The following is a 19,941-nucleotide window of genomic DNA, read 5'->3' on the forward strand; positions in this document are numbered from 1 at the left end:
TCAGTGAGAAAAGGAGAACCTGTTTAGGAGCATGAATGCTTGCAAACACACAATAGGAAATTCCTGTGTTTTTATTTCCACCCTCCATGTATGATGTAAAGCAATAAATAACGTTGGATATTTGAGATGTGTCTTAACACCATATACTTATTTAAAAGGAAAATACGTATTCAGTCTGTTAGGTCATGATTAAATGTTTACTAGATGAAATTCACTGGAGGAATAAATAAATTTGTTTGACAGAGATAAAACTGAGTTTCTAGCCTGGTGCATTAGCTCATACCTGTAATCCCAGCAGCTTGGGAAACTGAGGCAGGAGGATCACAGAATCAAAGCCAGCCTCAATAACTAAGCAAAGTCCAAAGCAATTTAGCCAGACCCTGTCTCAGAGAAAAAATAAATAAATAATAAAGAAGGAGGCTGGGTTATGGCTGATTGGTTAAGCGCCCCTGGGTTTAATCCCTGGTACCAAAAAAAAAAAAAAAAAAAAAAAAGAGTTTCTGAAGTCAGATATGGAGTATCAGATATTGAATGTCTCCAAAACAAAGATTGTAAGCTCCATGAGGGTGGGCCACATCTTTCTGTCGTATCTTTCATTAGAGCTCCTAGAGCAAAATGGGAGTTCGATAACTATTTGTTGAATGCATGAATGTATGAATGATAAGAGACTTCTCAAGCTAATGATTTGTTGGGTTTGTAATAGACTTCTCTGCAATGTTTATACTTTATCATGCATTCAAGATCTGTTCATATTCATTGCCTTTTATTTTTAGAGAAAATGATGTTCCCTGGTTTTACATTTTATATTAAAATAATATGATAATGAAGCCGTGTGCAGCAAACTCTGTAATTAGCCATTTACTCTGGATTCCTCTGGGGCCTGCAGCCTATTTCACTTTGAAAGCAGGTGTGTGGAGGGATAATCCTGGTAACCTAAGGACAAGCAAGGTTTTTTCTTGAGATCCTGACAAGGATGCCAACGATATTAAAGTTGAAAACCATCAGCTGCTATCACGGTGACATTAATATGTGAAATGTGGATGAACTGTTTATGTTTGTTTCATTTTTTTGGTTTGCATTAAGATCTTAGAATTTCTGTTTTGGAAACTAGAAATGAAAATGTTCTTATTGCACAAGTAGGTGGCCATCCTTGTAATATGCTAAATGCAGATGAAAGTTAGTTTCTTAGATTTATGAAACATGACATATGGACTCCTACCATGATGATGAGTGAAAGCACATCTTGGAGTTAAGGGCATAAGGGCATAAGGGGTCAAAACTTTGTGGTTGTGGTTGTTAAGATGCCCATTATGAAGTCTTTTATCCTGTATTACTGTTTACTCTGTAATAGGGTCAAGAATAACCATAGAAATATATTTACTTTAAAATTGCCAAACTGTGCATTTAAGTTATGTTTACCAGATACTTTAAAAAATCATTAATATTTGTTGTGTGGATTCACCACTCATGGACTTTAGGTTTCTAGGAGCACAGGAGAATTACAGAGTTGGGATTACTTCAGTCAATCATTGCATGTTAATATTATCAGCTTGAAAAGTGAAAAGCTATGTTTAGATCATTGAATTATTTTAATAGTTAAAGAGAAGGTGAAATAGTCTGTTGGTTTCTGTCTTTTTCAATCGTGAATATTGTAAGGCTATTCCACTAGTGTCCCCACTGGCTCAGTGTGTCACTCTTCCATCTGGGCAGACGGCTGGATGATTCACTCTCGCCCCCATGGCCAAAGGGCAGTGCCCTTGTTTCCTGCTGTGACTGCCAAGAAAGTGTTTGAATAGCGCTATCTAATGTCATCATGCTTATTATGCACACTGACACATGTCCGTGGGGAGCTTGCCTGAGAGGAAATATTCATATGTGTTGCTCTGGATTCTCAAATCCTCCCAGATGACAAAAACTGTGGAATGATTCTTGGTATCAACATTGTGAAAATAATAACTAGTATGCCTCCACCTGTAATCCCGTAATTGTGACAATATTAATACTTCAATACTGATGCTACTACATTGTCAGGAGCCATTTGGCAAAGTTAAGAAATGAATTATTATGATGGTATATTTTATAATAATGAAATAGATAAAACAAATTATTAATTTCTATAAGAAGAGAAGTAAAATTTTATATATATATATATATATACATATATATATATATGTATATATATATATATATATAAAATATGGTAAAAGGCACTTCATTAGCACCTGATTAGAGGAATGAATGTTCTTGCCTGAGTCTTGGTAACCAAGAACAGTAAGGAAAGGTTTATTCTGTCCACTTGGCAAAACATTCTGGAGAGATCTGTGGGAGTGGGGTGGGGATGGGGGTGGGGGAGTGGATTGGAAGAGATCTGGTAAATGGTTTGAGACACAATACTACCTAAGTGCTTTCCTTAATGAGCAGCCCCTAAATACCTAGGTTTATTTTTATGTGTCTGTGAGTATTGTCTGCAATTAGCCTGGTAATTGAACTTCCCATATAAAAATGTTGATATAAATTAGCTTTATGTTATCAAATTCATAATATCTTTATGGTTTTTGGTATTAGTAGCTACTTGAAAAATTATTAAGAGGATCAGAAGTGACAATCTATACAAAACCACTTGTAAACCATAAGGCAATAGATGTACTTATATGTTGCCATTCTGATGTATTTTCTCATCTAGAAAAATCTGAAAGGATCTGAACTCCATAAGAGTTCTAAAAATCAAAATGAGTTATTGGGAAGCAAACAATTAAATGTTACCAATCAAATATAATAAAATTATTTCAATAAATTTAAGATTATTAAGGATTTTCAAAAAGGCCACATTAACATTTAGTGATCTAAATTTTAATAACCTGAAAAAAATTTTCCTGTTCTTTATGGCTTAATATGATGTATTTTCCTTGCCAAGAAAACTTTTTGCACAAAACGTAAAATTCATATAAAATAGGGTGCCATTTTTTCATAGTAATGACAGAATCCATACAAGGTGGAAGGGAATAGAGACTGATCATTTTCATTAGATCCTAGACAGAAAAATAAAAAAAGGTGAACATTATGCTATGGAAAAAAGAAAAACATATTTGTGATACCTGTTTTCCTATAGCTCTCAAATGTTTTGCTTGACTTTATAGATGTATGAAATACGTTGGTGCATAGTCTTATTTGTACCTGTACCAATACAGATATTAACATATTCCTCAGTTATGATTTCATTTCAGAGGTGAGATATTCTAACATTTCTACATCTCTATGTACTATTACTAAAGCAATAAAACAGTCCTTCCTGCTTTAAACTAGTCAACTGACAGTATTTATTAGATTTTGGATTCTTTACATTCTTTTCATTCATTTTAGATCTTTATCTGGGAGCTTTTACTCTCCTTGGTGGACAGGTCCTCCTGGGTGCTTTCACAATATCTGCATATATGTTGTTCCTATTGCATTTGAACCACCAATACTCTCATTTTCTTCTGACTTCTGTGCTGTTATTGCTGTGCTAATTTCTGACATTTCAGATCAAACCCTTTATTACTAATGTCATTGTCTGAAAGCATTCTACTCAATAATTTTGAAATACAATTTCATGGGCTAGTCTTCACTTCAAAAGATGTGCGTACTTACTCATTCAATTTTTGGCATGTTTTTCAACTTACAGAAACAAAACACACAATGTATTTAATGTATCTATGGAAAATATTTGGTATATATTATATAGAGATTTTTTTAAGCTTTAATGTGCCTCGAATATTTTTTTAGAAGTTAGATGTCAGCAAATGCTTTTCACATACTGAATATTCATACATTCACTATATTAATGTCTAAATGTAATCCTGCTAAGTAGACATTACCTATGATTGTCTTGGACATCCAATGAGGTCAGATGAGAAAAACAGAGAGTATGTGGAAGACATTTGGCATATATATTTTAATCATAGATCATAAACTCAGATCCATATTTATGCTTGTGCTTTAGAATGGGATTTAAAAAACAATTTTGGTTTCAAAATTTGGAATTTCCTGCAAGTAGACATAATTTATAACTTTTTAACTTTGGAATTCATCATCATGTAACTCAAATATCACCTGGATGATAATAGAACACTATCAAAAGGCCCCAAGAAACTTCTACCTTTAAACTCCTCAGACATGTAGTATGGCTCGAAGGAAGATAGATAGCTGTTTCCATGTGCTGTTTCTCATCATCAAAATAATAAACTCTCCGACCTAAAAACCCAGTGAGAAATCTAATTGCCCTGACTTGTAATACAATTACACTTTCAAGCAAAAGCCTCACCTTTGATTTACATTGACCTCATAGACCAGCTCCAACTTCTTTGGATTTTAGAAAGTAGTAAAAATAAAACAAAAGGCATAAAGACTGAAATTCTTAGTTAGGTCAGATTTCGTATGTGAGTAAAATAATACTATATATATGGAAAAAACTACAATTGGCAACTTCAAGATGTTATATCCTCTAGGAGTTAATGGAAAAACCTCCAAAAATGTCATTAAATAATGTTATGTTGGTTAAACACCACATTTTTGATAAATTGGGGATAGAAGATGATTTTTTCAGCTGTTAATTCAATTCATTTGTAAATATGTTCATATGAAAAAGTTCTAGAAGACACAGGTTTCCAGAAGGATCTGTTAGAGATGAAGTACCTATTCAAAGTAAAATATACCAGAAAAGTTAACTTTTCTCTTTTAACAGTTTTTATTTTTTCAATTTTCCAGAAAATATGTAGCCTTATGACCTGTTAAAGCATATTGTCCTGAATGTTTTCAATGTTGTATTGATACTTATTTCCTTTTGCTGTTTTTTGAGCAACTCATTAATGAACACTAATATTTTAATAAGCATTAAATATTTTAGCATTAATATTTTAATAAGCATTAAAATATTATGCTTTCACTTGCTGGTCAAATGTTTTGGCTAAGTCCCATTGATTTTATATATTCTCAGGGGGTGAAAGGTGACTATTTAGCTCTTCATCTTCAATGCATTTATTAAAACCAGGCATGGTGACACACACCTGGAATCCTAGTGGAGGCAGTAGGATGGCAAATTTAAGGCCAGACTGGGAAAGTTAGCTTTAAATTTCTAAAAATTAAAAGAATTTTTAAAAGGACTGAGATGTGACTCAGTGCAGGGAACCCCTGGATTTAATCCCCAGTATCAATGAAAATAGATTGATAGATAGATAAATAAATAAATAAATAAATGGCTGTGATTACTAAACACTTTCTCTCCTCAACTGTACATTTTCCACAGGAGGCTAATTGAAAAGGAAGGTAATGTGTGTCTCCTTTTATTTATAAAAGTACAACTATGACATCCAAATGCTATCAGATAAAAGACCTTTAAATTTTCCATATACAATAGACCTTTATTACTTTTCAAATGGTTGACAAACCATGGTTGGGGAAGGATTGCTTAGTGGGCGGATGAGGTGAGAAACAGACTTAGTGTGCAGGTGCCCATAAAAACCTGGCTGATTCTTAGGGAGCTGGGATTTCTGGTTGGAGCTTTCTTTCTTGATTGGGCAGGAAGGGCATGGAAAATCTGATTCTTCATTATTATTCTAACTTCATAAGAGCATGATACAGGACTTCTTAGACATGGCTCCTAGAAGACAAACTTAAAATCTTGTAAATGATTTCAGGTTTCTATTGGTTAAAAAATGAAATTCTGAAGTCATACTGTTTAAGTTCCATTCAGGTTCCACGTGAAAAAATCTGTGTGATTTGAAACAAATATAAACTAAATTAATGACTTACTCCTTTGAAATATGCATACAAACTATGGTAAAAATCCATCCGTTGCTTAAGTTGTTTCTTTGATACAACAGAAAATATGCACCGATTTCTCATCATGTGAAAATATGGACCATGGCAATTTCAGTACAAAGGGAAGTAAGATACCCTTGCTATCCAGTGATGAGCTACTTACCAATAAAATACCAACTATTTTTTTACTTTATTATTTTTAAAAAAATATATTCCCCAGTCCATGGTACTCAATTGTGAATTTGAGAAAAGCATATTATTGGTTTGGGAAAATTGTAAACTTAGAGCAAGTTTTCTTTCTATATAGAAAACATAGCGTAAATATACAGAGCTAAATGAGCCTTAGTTTTTTTATCGAGTCCTTCAGATGATGTGAGTAGTTTTGAAAATGTCAAGGAACTATTGCATTCCAGGTGTCCTCATGTTCTGGAGGGAGAAGCTTCAGTATTTAAGAGACTTAAAAAGTCATAAACAAATCTAAACAAATGCTTATTTCAAATAGTGCAATGTCCATTTTAGAACCACCTTAAGTTGTGACATACAGTCGTGGACCTTGTTTTTAGGATACTTGCATTACAGGCAATGTTCAGAAATAAGTGATTTTGAAGAGTTTTATTGGAAAGTCTTCAGAGTTCTCAAAGGATGGTGTAACATTTCAAAAAATCACCATTGTGGCTTGGTGCCAGGTGCTTCCATACCAGGGAGAAAAAGTGCAGTTTATCCATGCTGAAACCGGCTCCCAACCCTGCTCCACATGGCACCCTATGGCACAGTGGGATAAGGAGAAAACTTAGGGATGGTTCTCAAGCATTCAAGAACAAATGTGACAAATACACTACAATTCATAAAGGTTGCTCATCAAATATTTACATACAGTTATCAGACTTAAAAAAAAAATACTAGCCATGTGAAAACTCAAAGAGAACACGAATGTATTAGTCAGGTTTTCATTGCTGTAACCTAGATAACTGACAAGAACCACCTAGAGGAAGAAAAGTTTGTTTTGGGCTTATGATTTCAGAGGCTCAGTGTATGATGGTGATGCAGAACATCAGGTTGGAAGAACGTGACAGAGGAGAGCTGATCAGTTCACCACAGCCAGGAAACAGAGCAGGAGCAGCCGGGGACAAAATATCATCCCCAGGGACATGTTCTTCCAGCCATGCCCCACATGCTTATAGAGTTGCCACCAGGAAGTCTATTCAGACTATTAATGCACCAGATGATTAATCCACTGTAGGGTTGCAGATCTCGTCATCTCCTCATCTCACCTCTGAGCATTCTTGCATTGCCTAACGTGAACTTTTGGGGGATTCCACATATCCAAACCATAACAACTAATGTCCTGACATTACAGGGATGCTGGTCATGTTGAGCCTGCTGATCTGTCTGTAATCCTCTTTCTTCATGATGAGCACTCTTATCCCCTGTCCTCTACACCCAGCTTCCCAGGGCACACATTAACTCTTTGGAATTAGAGGACGAGATATTAGAGGCTAAGTGTAATAGCCAAGGAGAGCACATTCTGTGTGGAATAATTATACAGCATGTAGATGTCGATGTGATTTGATGTATTGAACTGTGGTATGTTTTCAAATAATTTACTCATGCTCATTTTAAATGTACCCCTCTGGTATTTTTTTAAATCTTAATTGTGTTTTTTTGTTCTTTCGGGGTGGGTTTATGTTTGTGTGTGTACGCGCATGTGCGTGTGCGTGCTTATGCACCCATGCATTTTTTAAGTAGTGTCTTTGGCTAGTGTCTTAGCCAAACACATTGTGGGATGAACTTAAAATGCTTAGTCATGTGCGTTTACTTATTGGTATTCCTTAAGTGTCTTGAGCCAAGGGCAATGACTTAATACTTAAATCCAGCCAGAGGAACAGGGCCCACTCTGTTTTGATACAGTATTTATTCATGATCACCACTTTATATAAATGTTAAAAGAATATCAAATAAAGACAAAAGCTAAACATGCAAAAAAACATTGAAACAAATGTCAGTCTTAGTGCTCACAGATTAAGATGTGATACTTTCAGTAATCAGATAAGCTTAGTCATTTTCTCAAAGACAGTGCCTTAAATATATGCCTGAAATATGGAAAAGAGTAAAATATGATAGACACTTTCCTTCTGGTAATAAACAGAAAATGCTAGTAGTTTTGCCATAAGGAAACTGTCCTCTTATAATTTAAAATATTGAATTCTACTAAGGTGCTGGGGGGGGTGGAGAAAGGGAGAGAGATTACTTTTTAAAAAAATTCTGCATTTGTTATTGTTGATATTGGAAAGGGCATGTATTCATAGTTAAGCTGGCACATCCCTGATGTGTTTCTTTACCTTTAACTAATGATTGTATTTCAAAAAGTATGCTCTTAATTCATTTTCTTGCAATTATGGTCGTCAAGATTTTGGTCACTGAGGAATGCCTACCTTCATTTTATTTGTGCCCAAAATGTGAAATGATATAAATTTCATGGATTGATAATTTGCAACATCAGGAATGCCAAGGGGTTTGCTTACTATCACTAGGATGGTCAACTTCACATTCTGTCTGAATAATCCAGGGTGCTTTGAAGAGAGTGAAATTAATTTCATGCCAGGGTGGAGAGCTGCCCCTGAAATCATTTGTTCTTAATCTGCCGTTGCGTGAGGGTTAGTTGGGGATAGAGTGAAGGAACCCTGTAACTCACCTAGTGTAAGGTCCCAGATGAGAGGCTTATTCCCTAGTGGAGCACACAGGAGCCAGACTTAGGGTATCCAGTACTCCTAGAGACAAGATGTAAGTTCACGCTGATGGATGGATTTGAGCTAGTGTGTGAGTGTTTGCATTCCTAGTCTCTACATACTGAGGGTCCTATTTCTGGGTCCAACACAAGGATTCAGGAGTTCGTTCGGGCAGCAGAGGGCGGGACTAGGGATTTGGTTTTATCCCAGTAGCTGTCACTGCCAGGCCTGAGGCAGAGGTCCAGCTTCATTTGTTACTTCCGTCCTCTGGTCTTCTCTTCTTTCCTCTGCCTCCTGGTACAGTCTATTTTGGCCTGGACAGCGGGCATAACTGTTGGACTACAAATGAAAAGCTGAGCTGGCCCCAAAAGTATTACTCCTTGCTGCCATTTAATGGCAGCAGAATCTTCGAGTTGGAACATCACTGTGACCGTTGGAAGGAAGAGTCAGGAACTTGACTGTCCATCATGTACAATCTTAAACAGAATTACAGACGCTTATATTTGAATGCTGATTCTCACAAAATGAGAAGACAAAATTTCAGGAGTCTAGTTTTTCAAAAAGCCTCTCCTAAATATCAAAATTTATTAAAATAAAACATTTAGATATTAGTATTAAAGTTATTTGTAAATCACTAAAAAGTCACTTATATTTTATAATATTATAGGTTTTTTTATATTAGAACTACGTATTCTTCCAACTGGCTACCAGTGTTAATAAATAAAAGTGACCCAGAAATTGCTTACTTGCTTTTCTCAAAAGGTATGTGGCACAGTGAATTTTCACAAAATTAATGATAACTATACCAAACAGTGATTCGTCTATCCTAGAATTCTGATTTATTTTGTAAAACTGAAAAATCTTTTATTTTATTTTAAAAATAAAATTGGCAAAGATATTACTAGAAAATTCTGAAGTTAAAATGAATTTTTTTTCATTAAGAACATGTAACAGTTAAATAGAATTTCCCATTTTCTTATGAAAATGCCTTCTCTATCTTCCAAATATATAGCATCCAAAGTAATTTAGGACCCTTTTTAAGTATAATATACACAGAGAAAGAACATGTGGCATCAAGTTCAACTCACTCACTATTGTAGGTGGAGATCTAGTCTGACACTATGGTGACTGATGGCTCAGTTGCTTTGCTGGGTGATGTTTGACTGAGTGCATGTACATGTATGTTCACTCTAGTTGCTGGGCATGCCAGAATGTGCAGTTTGGACTCATTGAGCATTATGTGTCCTTGAGAGCACAGTTCTGTGTCCTTGAGAGCACAGTTCTGTTCTGTAAATACCCAATAGTACAATTTTTGACAAGTAAAATATGCACATAAGGAGTTTTGAAGAGACTGAGAAGCATCACATTTACCATTTTACACTCACACTTACAGTTTTTGGAAGTTTTGATAACATCTGACACTTGCAAATATTTAACATCCTCTTCTCTCTCTCTCAACCATTCTGCCATATATATATATAAAACCACTATATATACACACACATATATATATGTATACACACACATACATATATATATATATGTATATATATATATATATGCTCATATAAATATTTCCTGATGAGTACTGACAACGATAACTTTTCATTTATTTATTGACCATGTGGATATGTGGAGATATGTGGATATTGTGTCTTTGAAGTTATTTTTCAAATATTTTGCCCCTTTTGGTATTGGGTTGCTATTAGCTTAGTATTATATTTCATTCCTGACTTTATTATACATATACACAGAAAGGATGAACATATTTTCTTTCACTGAGGTACTTTTACTTTCTTAATGGTGTTTTCTTAATACTTATTTTTTAGTTATAGGTGAACACAATATCTTTTTTTTTATTTTTGCGTGGTGCTGAGGATCGAACCCAGTGCCTCATGCATGGTAGGCAAGCACTCTTCCTCTGAGCCACAATACCAGCCCCTTAATAATGTTTTTATTAACAGAATTTCCCAATTTTAACATGGTTGCATTTATAATCTTTTATCTCCTTTTATGATTAACCCATTTTCTGTCCTGCAAAAGGTACCAAAGCTGCTTCAAGGCCACGTGTGTGTTTTACGCTTTACTTTCCAAGCTTTTCAATTGCAATCTAGACCTTCACTGTATATTTTGGGGATGGGGGTCAAGGTGCACCTCTTTTCTCAGGAATCAAAAGCACCGTCTTTGCCTCCGCCCCTACTCTGCTGTGCCATGTTCTAAACTAGTGCTTGTGTGGCTTGTGTCTGGACACTTGTGTTTCTTTCTCCACATGTGGGTATCACTCAGTCTTTAAGTATTGCAAGCTTCAAGATGCAGATTCCTTCTTTTCCTTTCAAACTGTTTGCTCTTCTTGGCATCTGCCTTTGAATTGAATTGAATACATGAATACATGGTAATGTTTTGACCAGAATTATTAAACCTGTCAATACAATTAAGTTGAATTCCTTATAATATTGAATCTGCCAATCTATAAATATTTCCCTCTGATCACTCTCGTATATTTATTCCTAGGTATGGATGGTCTACTATAAATACTATAATTGTTTTAATTATCCTAATACAGAAAGGAAATTGATGTATTTGTTCAATAGCATGTTTTCTTTATTGCCTGAGACCTCCAGGACAATATTTAATAGAAGTGATGTCACTGAATGATATCTCATTTGTATCTAAAGGGAAGTTTTAATACTTAACTCTGATTATAATTTTAGGCACTTATTTTATCATTATTGAATTGAGATTCCTCTCTATTCCTAGTTTGCAAAGATGGTTTATTTCGGTGCTGGAGATCAGACCCAGTACCTTGCATATGCTAAACCCAGTACCTTGCATATGCTTGCCACACATTACAAATACACATTTAATTCTAAAAGGAGAAGAAAAGGAGAAAGAGAAGATGAAGAAGAAGGAGGAAGGGGGAGGAGGGGAAAGAGGAGGGGGGAGGAGGGGTAGGGGGAGGAGAAAGGGAAGGGGAATGGTAGAAGGAGGTTTGGTTCCTAACCAGAATTCTCAGCAGGAGCACTAGGCTCTGAAGACATGGAAGGCAGGGATTGAGAGGGAGCCCCCAGCTGAACCTACAGTGAGGGAGAGTGGTGTCCTGAACACCCAGCACCCTTTCCTTCCCAGTGTTATTAAGGGGGGGCAGTCCAAGATAAATTTTTCATAATTCAAAAATAAATAATATACCAAAAATTCAAGATAAGACAAGGGAATGATGCTGTTGCAAAGTTTAAAAATTTAAGAAACAAATAAGAAAGTAACATAAGAAAAATATAAAACAGGTCAAAAAAACAAAGAAAATTACCCCTTTGTAATGTAAGAGAAAGTAAATCATATTCTTTTTTAATAGTGTGACAAAATTTAAAATCATGAAAAAAGTTGAAGTCAAGGAATATATCATAAGGTGAATTAAGGCTTAAAAAAAATCAATGAGATGGCAGAACTCTTGGAAAAATACAGGAAAAAAAGGAAGAAGTAAAGCTGTTGTTAAAACCACATCAGAAGCATCCAAAAAAGACTAGATAGTGAGGGAAAAAAGTAGAAGAGAGTGTAGAAGCAACTTCAAAGAAGAGAATGGATGCAGGAGAGGGCTGACTGAGAGCAAGATACAGGGTGACTGTTATTGTCATTGCGATTTCTACCTGGGTCAATAACTTTCTTAGGAGAGGGAAAAACCAGTCTAGCTTTATAATTCTCCTCTGCAAGTTTCAGTGTCAGAAATCATTCACAATTTTTTCCAAAATAAGGGAAGAAAAGTATGACATAAAAATTGCATTTCTTCTAGTTCATATACGCAATTTAAGGAAGGCCTTCCCAGAAAAGGGGGTGAGTGAGCTTTCTGGGTACCAGGAGCATCCCCTTCCAGGTGAGTGATGCCTCCTAGGTTTGCAGAACAGGGACTTTGGGCTTACTTTGCAGGCAACAGGAAATCATCTCCAGTATGCACTTACAGAAAATATAGGCACCCAAAAACCTTTCTTGCAAATTGTAATAAAGATAACATAATCAAGACGTAAGTCAAGGTGAATGATTTAGGTCTAGATATGCCATTGTATTAAAAGGATATAGAGGGTGTTGTTGAAAATCTGTACAATAAGAAGGACCTGATGCTTTATAAAAGTGTATGTATAATTGTTTATTTTATAAAATTGTGTATTGATTGTTTTTTTTTCAGGAATGGTGATCAAGCCTGTGGCCTTGTGTGTAAAGAAAATGCTCTATCACTGAGCTACATTTCAAATTTAAATTTTTAATAATAAATTTGTGTTGTTTTAAAAATCAAAATCGCATTTTAAAAAGTGACCTTTTTACTCATAGTTTCCTTTTAGCATCATCAAATTTTATCCTAACAATTTACATGTGTACATTATTTTAGAATTGACGTCTTGTACAGATGTCATCTTATAATACTCATAGCAACCTAATTACATTGAGCTGTTTTCTCTCTTTTGAGTAACTTTCCTTGGGTCATCTAATCATAACATGTGGACCTGGGTCCATTTGGTACACAGTTTTGATCATGCTAAACGGTATAGGTGTGAATAGAGTACACATATCCCAGTATGTGTTCAATAAAGTGTTTAAAATACTTTGCTGAATATGTTTCTGGAAGTTATGGCTAACATCCAGAGAATCTGGTAAAAGACTCAAAGTTGTTTCAATAGCTAAGGGGTGAGGGCATGTATCAAGTTTATAAATTCTGGCCTCAAATCAATGTGTATCCAGTTTCTCTTTTCCATGACCCTGTTGAATTTCTGTGATTTTTGTATACTTTGTGTTCCTTTTAAAATGCAGCTTCATTTCAAAATAATAATAATAATATAATCAGAACAAACCTGTGTTTTAATACAAGTTTTAAATACAAGTTTAAAACCACCTTGAGGCTACATCTCGCTTTCTCATTTACAAAGAAGATAACGTCTAGAGTCAGTTTGAGAGACTTTTCATGGTCTCTGCGTTTTGTTGCTTTCTTGTGTTGAGATAGGGGTAGCTAAGAATCCAGATACAAATCCAGGGCAAAGGAATGGAAGATTAGAAAACTAGGATTCGAAAGGCAGGCTAGTGGGAGGGTCCTTTTGTGATGAAATGTTGCATAAATAATGCTGGTGGGGGTCTAAATTCACGGTTGTCATGGAGACCTTTGTGCCTGGCTGAACTCTATTCTCCTCTCTTTTAAGAAGGCAACCACTAGGCTTGTGGTATCTCCGATGTGTCTTGCTTTGCTTTCTCTTAAACTGTTTTCGAGTGAAAGCAGAAATTAAACGATGATAACTTGGCATCCTGACTTTTTCAAGGCTGTTCTTCTCTCCTTTCCTGGTGTTTGAGTGCTTCTGAGTTCCTTTTAGCCGCGGTTCTGGGAGGGAGGAGCAGGTGGGTGCAAGCCTGGATATCTGCCCTTGCCTGCATGCTACGGCCTGGGGAAGGAGGGCAGAGTGACCCTTCCCAGCTCTGGAACTAATCGACTTGTTGGATTAGTTGAAGACCACAGTCTTCAAGTGTTTAAGGACCATTTATTTCCAAAGGTACAGCAAAGGTAAAAGGAAGTGAAAAACTAACTGTATTCGGGTTCCCGATGCTTTCATTATCTGTGTTGTTTGTAATGATTTTTTTTTTTTTTTTTGCAAAAGTTTTAAAGCTGCACATTGAGAGAGATGTTCAGCAACTATGATAAGAATTTACTTCTAGCCTCCTGGTTGTCAGTTTAGTCAGAGTATGAACGTTGAAATTGTAAATACCAAATAATTACATCAAACAGAAAGTGGTGATCAGGATTCATGTGCCATTTCCTTATTAACTAACCATTGTATGTGTTTAACAATTGTTTTTAGTAAAACTTAGTGTGCACTTTAGATTTTATGAGAGTTATGATTACCCATGCAAAGAGTCATTGCAATTCAGTAAGAATTAAGTAAGAGTTGATTCGAAAACTGTGGGTTTTTATTTTCCCTTCAGTGCACAGTTAAATGAATATCCCGCCCAGAAGGAAATCATTTCTAGAGAATAAGGCACTAGCCTCACCCTACTAGTGTCACTAAGTAACTGTAAAATCCAATATATTAGACAGCTGACTTGTTGTGTTGCATTGCCTTTCTTTGAGATTATTTGGTTCTCAGTGATGAGATTTGTATTGCAGCTAGAATATGATAATTACATGTTTTGATCATTCTAAACGGTACAGGTGTGAAGGCAGTACACATATCCCGTAATTACAGAAAACCTTTTCTATTCATGTGTTTCCAGATTGCATTTATTCAGGTAACTCATGGAGAGAATCATTGACCAAGATTGATTGTCTCCATAGATTGCACTGGCGCTGCCACTGTAGTTTAGAGAGTGTTTGTGAACAGATCAAAGAAACGAGTTGATGGAGGAAACTAGAGTTTAATCAAGATGAAAGTCTGTTTATGGGAATTGTACGTTAGATCATCTCATATCTGCAACATAGTTGTGCATTGTATAATTGTGAGTAAAATAAAATGGAATACTTTGAAAATCTCTAGATCTTTACCTTTAAAATTTTGAAATGACTAATAATAGTGACAATTATTTTCAACTGAAGTACGAAAATCACAAGATTCAACTTCTACTTGATTAATATTTGAAATTTGAAGTACTTTTGGAACTCAGATGTAAGTACAAAGAATGACCACATTTTTTTTAAAAAAAAGATTACCATGTTATATTAAGAATGCTTTATTTTTAAAGTATTTTAAAATTGTAGATGAACACAATACTTTATTTTTGTTTTATTTTTATGTGGTACTGAGTGCCTCACACATACATGCCAGACTAGTTTGCTACCACTGAGCCATAACCCCAGCCCAAAAGTGCTTTATTTTTTCTCAGAAATAAATTTTTATGTGTTTTAATATTTTCATTGCCTAGTCTGGGTGTGTTTTTTAAATAGGAAAGCTTGCATGGACTCTACCATTATCTCTTACTAAATATTTCATTTAAATTAATTAAAAGTTAAAAAATTATGTTAGTCATGCATATTAAGGCTAAGAAATCTTTTATTTCTAGTAAATGTCAATAAATATTAATGGTATAGATTGCGAATAGTGATTTAAGAAAACTTGAATCTTTGGAAGTATTTTCCACATAGACTATTATTTAATATTATCTAAATATAAGAGTAAATGACTATGAAACTTCACTTTAGGTATATAGTATCTAGGCATTCATACTTTTTGTAATATCTGTGAAATATAATTAAGTGGCATTAAATCTCCACACTGTATGACACAATATATTATTGTGATTCAAATAAGAGTTTTTAAAATTTTTAACTAATTAAATGGCTTGATACACTATTTCCCCATGTCGCAAAATACAACTATTCTATGTAAGATGAAAATTCTATTTTTAATTTTGTTTAATTAAGGATTTTATATTAATTGGATATACCTGAAAATATTGTAAACAGTTATTTTTTAAAAGTGTTTATATTAGTGCTTTGTAGTTATACATTCTATTGGAGCTAATTTTGACATGATCATATGTGCATGGAATATAATTTGTTACACTGGAGCCTTTAGCACTTGTTTTTTTTCCCTCCTTCCTCTCCCCCCCTCTGTTCCTCTTCTTCTAGTTTACTGATCTTCCTTATATTTATTCATAGTTTTTTATACTGATGCTTTATAGATAAACATAAAGGCAGAATTCACTGTGGTATGTTCATAATGCACACAGCATAATTTGGCCATTTTCATTCTGCAATTCCATCTTCATAGATAGCATCTTAAAACATAAGCAAAGAGTCAAACAACGTGAATAAAAAAAATATATATTTTGAAGATTTCCAAATGCCAAGTTGCAAAATGCTTTCTAGGCTATTTGACTTCTATGTGTTATTCACAAAATCAAGAACGAGAGAAAAATAGTTTCAATTGTTTAAAAAAAAAAATGCATTTGTCCGGGCAATATGAGGTTTGATCCGAATGGTCCAAGTCTGCTGAGTTGCAGAATCCCAACTAATAAGTTTGACGAAATGTTCTGCTTGGAATGGCTTATGAATAAGGATGTGTTTATGTTGTGTTTCTCCAAGATGCTTATTAGCACATGAATTCTGACTTAGAATTCTGTTTGTAGGTTGTTTATAATTGTATTTTGCAACACCTTGTATTCAACAAATATTTGGGATTCTCTCCTATGTGTTAAACATGATATGATACTCTGTGTGCAAAAAATGAAAAGAGTTGTTTCCAGGAGAGCTCAGGAACTCGGCAGTCTGGCAGGGATCCAGATGTGTGAATTAGTGACTGTGATGTAGTAAAATAATTGCACTAGTAGTAGCGTGGCCAAGGAGAGGTGAAGAGGAGTGGGAGAGTGTAGACCGTGCATTTCAGGGTATTTCATTCTTCCTCCGTATCAGAGATTAAGAAGTTATTTGCACAAAATAACCATGACTCTAAAGATTATTTAATGATAGTAGCCAAAGAAATCCTACAAAAATGCAGACACAATCATGTAACTAACTCTAAACAGAATGAAAGTCAAAATCCTTCTATGGCCAATCAGGGCCTCCGTGATGGGTCCCCAGCTCCCTGGTCCTCTCCCACCTCTCCTGAGAGTCTTCCCCGGCTGTCTGCTCAAGCCTGGGCAACCCCTTGCCTTCCCTGGAACATGCTCTCCGCCCTTGGCTTTGGCTTTGCTGTTTACTTTTGCTTGAGCCACACCGTCCTACCTTCTGTTTTTCTCCCGCAGTCCCTAGCCCGGAGATGCATGTGCGTCACTCCTTCATTTTTTCTCTGCTCTGACGTCACCTGATTAATTTAGAGTGACCATTTACCATAGTGAATGTACAGTCCCTATATACCCAGGCTCTTAGCCAGGTCTTCTGTGTCATGGTGGAGGGAGGGGGAGCTGAGGATTTCTCATGGATGTTAAGGGACATCAGGGGACACTTAGTGAAAACACCCATAATCGTGGTCCATCTTGTACCTGTCAGAAAGCCTTTGGCTTCTCTTTTCCTCACCATAAAAAGCATGGCTGATGCTCTAATATCACGGCTGCCCTTTCTAAGTTTCTGTGGCTCACCTGTACATTCTCCAAAGTATTAAAAGAGAACAAAAAGAAGTCTATATAATCTCTGAGATAGTGAATCATTTTTAAAACCTCCATTAACATGAGAAAAATAATTCAACGCCTCTGTTATTTATGTGAACATATTCAGCCAGCAATTCTGTTTATCTGCTCAAAATGCCAAAACCAAACAACAAAAACAATTCTTAAGAGACTAAGAATTACTGTTCAATATTAGTCCTGTTTGTGATACTATCTGGTTTTGTTTTAGTTCTTTTTTTTTGATGTTAATGAACCTTTATTTTATGTATTTATTTATATGCAGTGCTGAGAATCAAACCCAGTGCCTCACACATGGTAGGCAAGTGCTCTGCCACTGAGCCACAAAGCCAGCCCCACTAATTGATTTTCTTCACCCAGATCTGCTGCCGGTGCTTACCTATAAAGCATAACAATGGGTGTATTTTTTTTTTTGTGGATCAGACCACCTGCTTCTAACCCATTGAGTTCATACTACTTTTGACATATTTAATTAGACTCAGCCCATGTAATTTTTAAAATATTCTCTGCAAGCACTAGAAATTTAATAAACCCTGTATTGTGGCTAATTACATGTGCCCTTCACCAGGTTGCAAATGATTTTCAGAGATAAAAAGAGTTACCTTCTTTGGAATAAAAATATTGAACTAGAGTGTAGTTTCCAATGATCTAGCCCCTTTTTAAAGAAGAAACAATAATTTTAAATCTAGGTCCTCTGTCTGTTTGGGGGACAAAGCACACGGTTGACTATGAGCCATCTTCACCCTGGAAGCCTCAGGTGCTGTTTTCACCTGTGCTGCTGGTGTACTTGTTCCTGAAGGGAGAGCCACCCTGAACATGGTGATTCCTTGCGTGGTCCCCACATTCGTCACATGCTCCTTCTCCATGAAATTTCATCTGCTCCACCCCATTGCAAAGCCTCGTGCTCTTCTGGACCAATTTCTGGTAATTTTCATCAGCATTAATAGAGTTTCTTCAAGAGACACTGTATTCAGCATTGAAACGTTGAATGTACTTAAGTTTAGTGACTGAGGTTAGAATCAACTGCGTATATTATTACCATGAGGTACTTGTGCCCAAAACTGGAAGCCTTAAATACAGTGGTGGAGATGGAAAAGAATTAAAGGGGAGGACTTGGAGTCAACAGCAGGACTGTGTCTTGGGATACACAGGCCCTTTGGTGGCCTGCCCATTTGGCCCTGCCACCCGGAGGCTCTTCTGCAGTGTGGTAGCTGGCACTGACCCAGCCTCCCAGTGCTGTCCTGCTCCTGACATGAAATTGCCAACTCACGTATATTTGGATATGCATTTCTCAAAAATAGTGCCCATATATTGGCCAAATGCCATGCATTTTTTAAAATTTAGGAACTTATCTCTGGCTCTATAAAATTAAAACAAAAAAAATTATTTCTTTATTTAAAAATGTATAAACCTGAACCCCCCCTTTGATTTTGTCACTAGTCTGAAATAATAATTGATAAAATTATTGAGCATGCCTTGTGTCATTCTGATTACATGTGATATCTAATTAAATCCTATGAAAGATCCAATGGCTTAGATATGATTTCTGTATTATAGATATGAGACACTGAAATATGATGTCATTGCATGATATTTCCAAGATCATAGATATAAATTTGCACAAGAGTTTGAACTCAGGTGTGCACAAGCGTGATGCTCACCATGCTTCAGCCTTCTGTACAGTGTCACTGGTCAATAGAACCATTTCCCTTAGGTTTAAGCAGCCCCTCAGGGGCCTTTGCCTGCTCATAGACTTCCTGCTCATTGTCTGTCCCTCACTCTACTGCTCACCTCTACTTAGGTGCACAGGTCCCTTTCCCTTGTCCTGCAAACACTTGATCTCTGGATCTGCTTATTTTTTTTTTTTTTTTTTTTGGAATCCCACCAGGCCTAGAACCCAGGGATTGGTGATGGGTGATATGGAACCTACCCACATCAGGATCTCCAAGGCCACTCTTGTAAGTGGAGCTTTGTGACAATGTCCAGGGCTGCGGCTGGACATGTGCCATTCTAGTAGTGTTGCAAAACCACCTGACTGTGAGGGAGGTGGAGAGACACTTTGAAGGATGATTTCAGAGATTTCTGTATGGAGACAGGGGCAGGATAGAGCCTGAAGACAGGCAGCCGGCTAAGAGGAGCTCACTAGAATGGGCCACTCCATGCTAAGAAGATTTGTGCTAGCCATGCTCTTCAAGGCTGAATCTTTTGTTTTTAACTTTGATCACAGTGGTTTTTGTTTGTTTTTAGCTGTTGTTGTTTGAACTTTTAAAAAGAGGCATTCCTTTTTTTTTCAAAATTTTATAATTTGGTATAATTTTGAATTTACAGTCATGGT

General features: G+C 35.8%; 1 protein-coding gene across 12 annotated transcripts in view; it reads left to right on the forward strand.

Annotated features, from left to right (window-relative positions):
* Positions 1-19,941, forward strand: part of Ctnnd2 (catenin delta 2) — an 849,641-nt gene that overhangs the window by 259,452 nt on the left and 570,248 nt on the right. Inside the window, exon 1 of one of the 12 annotated variants that reach the window (XM_078018117.1) lies at positions 13,742-13,892. The exons of 9 other annotated variants lie outside the window; for them this stretch is intronic. The gene's annotated coding sequence lies outside the window, so the exon portion shown is untranslated. 2 more of the 12 variants (XM_078018128.1, XM_078018123.1) reach the window with 2 other exon arrangements.

The sequence above is a fragment of the Ictidomys tridecemlineatus genome, chromosome 1 (assembly GCF_052094955.1).
Source record: "Ictidomys tridecemlineatus isolate mIctTri1 chromosome 1, mIctTri1.hap1, whole genome shotgun sequence".
In the NCBI taxonomy this organism is placed as follows: Eukaryota; Metazoa; Chordata; class Mammalia; order Rodentia; family Sciuridae; genus Ictidomys; species Ictidomys tridecemlineatus.